The sequence below is a fragment of the Molossus molossus genome, unplaced genomic scaffold (genome assembly GCF_014108415.1).
Source record: "Molossus molossus isolate mMolMol1 unplaced genomic scaffold, mMolMol1.p scaffold_m16_p_5, whole genome shotgun sequence".
In the NCBI taxonomy this organism is placed as follows: domain Eukaryota; kingdom Metazoa; phylum Chordata; class Mammalia; order Chiroptera; family Molossidae; genus Molossus; species Molossus molossus.
Genome location: NW_023425388.1, coordinates 39,007,983 through 39,014,754, shown reverse-complemented (window position 1 = coordinate 39,014,754; position 6,772 = coordinate 39,007,983). Strand labels below are relative to the sequence as shown.

Here is a 6,772-nt window from a genome sequence, read left to right as displayed (position 1 = left end):
GCGTGATGTCAACCCCCTTCCCATAGGCTGGAGTCTCCAGAGGGGCGGTGATTGGTCGCTGATCTCCGCCACTGATTGGTTGTACGTGTGTTTCAAATCAACCCAACGTCTCGGAAGTCGGAACGTGAGGATTTTGGAGAGAAGTTCCCGGATGTGACCAGAAGTTGGCGGTGGTGGCTCCTGGGCTACTTCCTTGGGAGGAGCAGGTGTTCTGTGGCAACCGGTTGTTTACTCAGTAAACATACCGTTTCCTGAGGAAAGTTTGAGCAATTCTGCTCCAACTTTTCTTTATTTTTAAGCGTCCCCAAATCCTCCGTACGAAATCTGTGCCTCCATAGATGACTTCCCCCCACTGATTGTGACCTGTGAGATCTCCCTGCCCGAATGCTTTCTGCTTTAGCAATTGAGTTAAAGGTGTGGACGCAGCAAGGACAAGGACAGGACGACTCGGGCACGCAGACGGACCTAAATCAGCAGCCTGCTCATTTAAATCCTGATGTACGTAAAGCATTGCACTCTGGGCTAGGGGATTTCGTGTGTGATTAAAATAAATTCTTAGCATTTCTCGGACTTTAAAAAATATATATGCTTGCATTTGAACAAATGTAAAAAGAAATATGTCTGAGATTCTAAAATCCTGAAGCCAAAGTAAACTGCTACCTGATGTCCTCCCCCACCCCCGCCGTGAGATCTTTTGTTACTTCCCTCTAAAGACTAGCCAAGAATTTATCATTTCTCCTGTAATAACAATTGTTATTATGAAACAATCTTATTTTCTTCATTCTCTAAATATAATACCCTGTATAATACAATCTCTTAAGAAAAGTACGCCTCCCCCAGGTGGGTTTTGCATAGTTCCCACCAAATCACTGATTTACATTTAAAAAGAAAGGGGAATCCATAGCCAGAACCTTAAATTCCATTGAGAGAAAGAAAACTTGTACTTTGAAATGGAACACTTTTGAAAATCTCAAACAGGTCATGGGGATTCACATTTTTTTCTGATTTTGTCAGGCCACCTTAGAATGCCTGAAAAGTTTGCAATTGCAATACATAAAATGAATGGATCAGTCTGGTAATTATTGATTTCCCTGTTTATAATTGAAGAATATTTGCAGTCTGCCTTCATTATAATGCTATGATAACCGTTAGGGCAAAGAAAAGAAAAACAGTAATTGAAATTTCATTTTGGAATGTGCTTGCATTCTTACACTAGGGTGTGCCCAGCATTCCAAAAATTCTCATCACTGAAAAGACTTTATAGCTAGTAAGGAGAGCAATCTATTTCCTGTTGAACAAGTTTGCACCCAAACCTAATGACTGACTACATGGTATTGATATCATTGTAACGAATGCAGTTATTAATAACTGGAAAGGAGCAAGTGAAGTGTTCTACTGCATCTCATCCTCCTGCAGGGGCCTCTGGAAATACTTACTACAGTGGCACCCCAACAAGCCAACTCCCACTAACAAAGGAGAAAGACCATCCACAAATTTCTCTGATAACAGAATCACTGCATAAATTATATGCAAGCCTAACAAAAGTTATACTTGATTCCTCTAAGAGATGTGTGTCAGTTTGACTACGAAATAAACAGGCAATGCAATCTTATAACATTTCCAAGCCATGTAACCTCAAGCAAGTTATTCAACCTCTCTGCGCCTGTTGGTCTTTTTATAAACTGGCATTCTTGTACTGAACTCATAGTGTTGTTGTGAGGATTAAAATAGTTAATGTATTTAATTAAAACATACTGACATAAAAGCATTCGATAGATGTTAGCTGTTAATATTACTACTACTTTTAGTACTACTGTTATTTCAGCTGAAGCCCAGTAATCCTCTAATGGGACTGATGGTTCTCTACACTGCCTTCTTACCCCTGACCACAGGAACTATGGCACTATGTTTCTGTTCCCTTTGGCTCATCTTAATCCAGACACAAATCCCACTACCCACCAGACAAAGCATGATGCAGAGAAGACCTCCATTGCATTCTTTTCCTACCAGAAGGAGGACAGTCCTTCTACACTAAATCTAATCTCTCTCTTCTCTTAAGGAAAGCCTGCTGCACTCAAGCCGTCTTGTCTTGTCTATAAGACATGATGACTCTTGCTGCTGCCCTTGGCCAGGCTTCTTTCCCTTTCCAAGGCAGGTCCTAACTAAGATTCCTTGTGTTAAATGCTACCCTTTTTCTCCAGGACCCTTCACTGGAAATATAGTTATTGAATTCATATATCAAAGGGACAAAACTGTTTAAAGTATAAGCTAGCTAGGTAGATAGGTAAATTAAAATAAGAAGTTTCGTGAAAGAATAAACCATTAAAAAAATACTTGTGTGTTATCCATAATTTCTAAGATGCTGAATGAACAGGTTTCAGACAGAAAGTACTAAAGGGGTTGCAGTTTGTCCCCGGCCCTGGTCGGTTGTGCGGGTGGCAGCCACTCGATATGTTCCTTTCACATCGATGTTTCTCTCTCTCTGTTCCTCTCTCTCCCTCCCACTCTACCTGAACAAAAAATGGAAAAATGTCCTCGGGTGAGGATAAAAAAAACAAAAACAAAAAGTACTAAAGGAATTGAACTGAATTTAAGTATTTGGTATATTAAAGTGTGTGACATATTTTCCCCAAGCAATAAAATAATTTCTGAGGGGGAGAAATGAAATGTAGATTGAATTACCAAGATTATTCCTTTGGAGGATTAAGCAGCCCCTCCTCCCCCCATCTCCGAATTGAATGACACTCTGGACCATCTTTCCTGACTTCCCTCTTGCTCCTCTTCCAGGTTATTCCCTACTCATTACTCATAGTTTCTTTCTTTCCTTCCTTCCCTCCCACACCCATCTCCATCTTCTTTTTTTTGCCTCTACTCCTTCAGGGTAACAGAATGGGAAGTTGGGAAAATTAGTTGGGGTTATGGACTATCTTTCTCCACCCACCCTCATTCACAAGTGTGCACATTGCCCATGCAATCACTCTTCAAATCAGAATAAACAGCATTTCTCGCACTTTGCTAATTTGTTTGAATCTACTAATAAGAATTAGTATATCTGAAAAATTATTAAATTTGTTGCAAAAATGGACAACATTTGTTGTGATGGACTTTGTTTTTATTACCTAAAGTTGTGATGAAATATATTACAATTGTCTGATGTTATTTCTAAATATGAAATGTTATCAACCTATAATTTTATCTATTTTATAATAAATTTAAGTGTCTCATCATAGGATTAAATGTTTTACTTTAACTAAATATGAACACTGAACGCTGTAATGTCACATCGATTTCACATAGTTGTTTTTCTTCTCTGTCGCCATTCTTGACCCCTCAAGGCACTTACGAAGTACATAGCTATATGTAATGTCCCATCAGGTATAGTTACAAAGATTCAGTCCTTAATTTATCACTTAAGTTCTTATTCCAAAATGTTTAATAAATTGCCATGGAATTTTGTTCTATCTTGGAATTATTAACATTTTCCAATTAAAATGTCATATTTCCAAGTTGATTATAATACAGCATCTTCTAACCTGTCATCTCTGCCTGAAAAACAGGCTTTAGAAATTATAATCATTTTGAGCCATATGAAGCTATTTTATGCACCTCAATAGCCATTAATTAGGATATGAATCATTGCTTTATTCACATGAATCAATAGGCTATAAATTACTTGACATAGATTTGCCAGACTGTACAGATTTAGCACTTAAAGTTTCACAAATAGAATTCGCTTTCCTTGATGGAGCAAGAGGTTTCCAAATATGATGAGGCCATTATTTCAAATTATCTCATTTGATTAGTAAAATCTTAGATGTGGAAAAAAATCTTAGCTCATTAGTCTCATTCTTTATTTTACAGATGAGTTGTACTAAGTCTAGCAACAGAGAGGTTATAGTCCTTTACCAAGGTCAAGTAACAAGTCAGTGCCAAAACCAAGATCAAAAGTTTTATTTCCATTAATCTATTCTTTTTATTAAAGATATTAATATTTATACTTTACATTATACTTATAAAAGTACCAATGTATTTATTCATAATGCTTATATTTTTTATCTTTAAAATCATTAAGATTCTTTTAACTCCATAAGAGCCTTGTTGATCTTGTTCTTGTATCTCCAGCACCTAGCAACAATTCCTGGTACAGTTCTCAAATGTTGCATGAGCCCTGGCCAGTTTTACTCAGTGGTTAGAAGTGTTGGCCCTCGGAGCTAAGAGTCTCAGGTTCAATTCTGGTCAAGGGTATGTACCTCAGTTGCAGTTCGTCCCCGGCCCTGGTTGGGGTCATGAGGGAGGCAGCCAATTGATGTGTCTCTCTCACATTGATGTTTCTCTCTCTCCTCCTCCCACTCTATCTGAAGATATTTGGAAAAATATCCTCAGGTGAGGATTAAAAAAAATAAAAATAAAAAGTTGCATGAACAGCATTGTAATTTATCTCTAGAATCTGTATCTCCTTCTAATCCATTCTCCAGCCTGCATTCAGAGTGATATTATGCAAATCCAAACTCATCATATCACCACCTACCTGGTCTGACCTCTACCTGCATTTCCAGCTTCATCTTACACCATATTCACTTTCTTTCTCTTGAGTTCTCCAAATGCTTTCCTTATTAAGTATTTTTGTACTTGTTCTTATCTCTGCCAATTCTTCTGATCCCCATTCTTTTAACCTAGAATAGATAACTTCTATTCATCCTTTAACATTTGCTTACTTACCACTCCTAGAAAGATCTTTCCTAACTACCCGCACTATCAGAACTCCCATTACACAATACCCAGTACCATGAGTATGTTGTAGTACTTATCAAAGATGTGATTATTGGATTAATGTTTGTCTCCTCCACTATCTAAGCTAGTTGAGAGTATGGAAAACATTTTTTTTTTTTTTTTTTTATCCTCACCCGAGGACATCTTTTCATTTTTTTGTACAGATAGAGTGGGAGGGAGAGAGAGGAAGAGAGAGAGAGGGAAACATCGATGTGAAGGGACACATTGAGTGGCTGCCACCCGCACGACCAACCAGGGCCGGGGACAAACTGCAACCGAGGTACATGCCCTTAGCGGGAACCGAACCCAGGTCTCTCTGGACCGCAGGCGGATGCTCTAACCGCTGAGCCAAACCGGCCAGGGCTGGAAAACATTTTTTATCCACCATTTCATCTACAGTGCCTAACACATAGAAGGTACTAAATTAAATATTTGGTGGAATACAAGTGAATGAATGAATGAACGAACTTATTTTTATTATAATATCACTGGTGCTCTTTCCAAAGACACTAAAGAAAGTTTCTATTATTTTTATTTCTTTCTAACCCATTATTTAAGACTTAAAAAAAATAAGTAGCAGATATCCAAAATTAGTAAATATACAGGATATAATAATTTACATCTTTGACATTTGCATAAATTACCTAAGAATTGAATGATTCTTATACTACAGTTAGTCCAGCTATGAGTGGAAGAAAGTTGATGCTAATGGTACTAAACAGATTCAGTAAAAACTTGCCACTGTTTATGAACATAGGCCATTATCCATATCAAATATTTAGTTTTTGTACAATCTACAGTTTCATACACTATTCACTGACACTCATAAATTGCTTTTTCCACACTATCAACTGACTTGCAAACATCTGGTATATCCTAAAGTTATATTGGCTGCCAGTTTAGTTTTGACAGCCCCTCTAATTTTATCAATATTTAAAACAACATTTGTTGTCTTATAGTTTCTGGGGCACAACTTAGCTAGATACTCCAGCCTCCAAATGGCTCAATCAATCAAAGTATTCACCGACAATCTCTCAAAGGTATAATTTTTTTCAAAGGTATAATTAAGTTGTTGAGTAGGGTGACAATCATCTCAAAATTCAACTAGACAGAACCCTGCTTTCAAGTTCACTCAGTGGTTGTGGTTCGGGTCCTTGCAGATTGCTAAACTATGTCCTCCATTTCTCACTGTCTTCAGTCCTATCTCATGAGACCTCTCTGTAGGACAGTGGGTAACATGACAACTGGTTTTGTCAAGTTAAGCAAGAGAGTACCAGAAAACTGCAAGTTCAAGTCTTTTCTGACCTAGTATCAGAAGTGACAGCCCCACCCCATCACTTTTGCCTTATTAAATTCATTAAAAGCAACTAACGAGGTCCAGCCCACAGCCAAGGGAAGGGGATTACACAAGGGCATGAATACTAAGAGGATGGGAATTATCGGGAACCATTTCAGAAACTCCCTACTACAACATGCAAACAGAAAACATAAAAAAGCAGAAGAGTTATATTAATGTCATATAAAATAGATTTCAAGACAAAGAGTTGCCAGAGATAATAAAATGTTTACAATTTTACATTATTAATTCCTTAGTGAGACATAAATATCATAAATAATTATAGACATTTATATGACTAACAGTAGCATTTCAAACTAATATTCAATATAACACATTGTATAAACAGAGTAAAGAAAAAAGACCACGTGATCAGTTCAGTAGATGCATAAAAAACATGTAATAAAAGGAAATATCCATTCATGATAAAACTTCACAGCAATTTGGAAATAGAAGCAAACTTTCTGAGTCTGGTAAATATCTTGCATTAAAAATGTACTGCTGTATTATACTTACCTGGCAGTGGAGATACCATGATTACAAGATGGTTTCCCAGGGCAAAGCTTATCCATTGCACTTCTGTGATTTCCCTGTGATTTCCCCAAATGTGGGAAACTTGACGGCATAATTTGTAACAGTGAAGGGTTGCATTCTCACTCTCCCCTG

At 37.4% G+C, this 6,772-nt stretch overlaps 1 non-coding gene across 1 annotated transcript; it reads left to right on the top strand.

Annotated features, from left to right (window-relative positions):
* The first annotated feature begins 6,614 nt into the window (after window positions 1–6,614).
* LOC118618037 lies at window positions 6,615–6,772 on the top strand. The gene has a single exon (XR_004956976.1). It is a non-coding gene; the product is annotated as a U1 spliceosomal RNA (small nuclear RNA).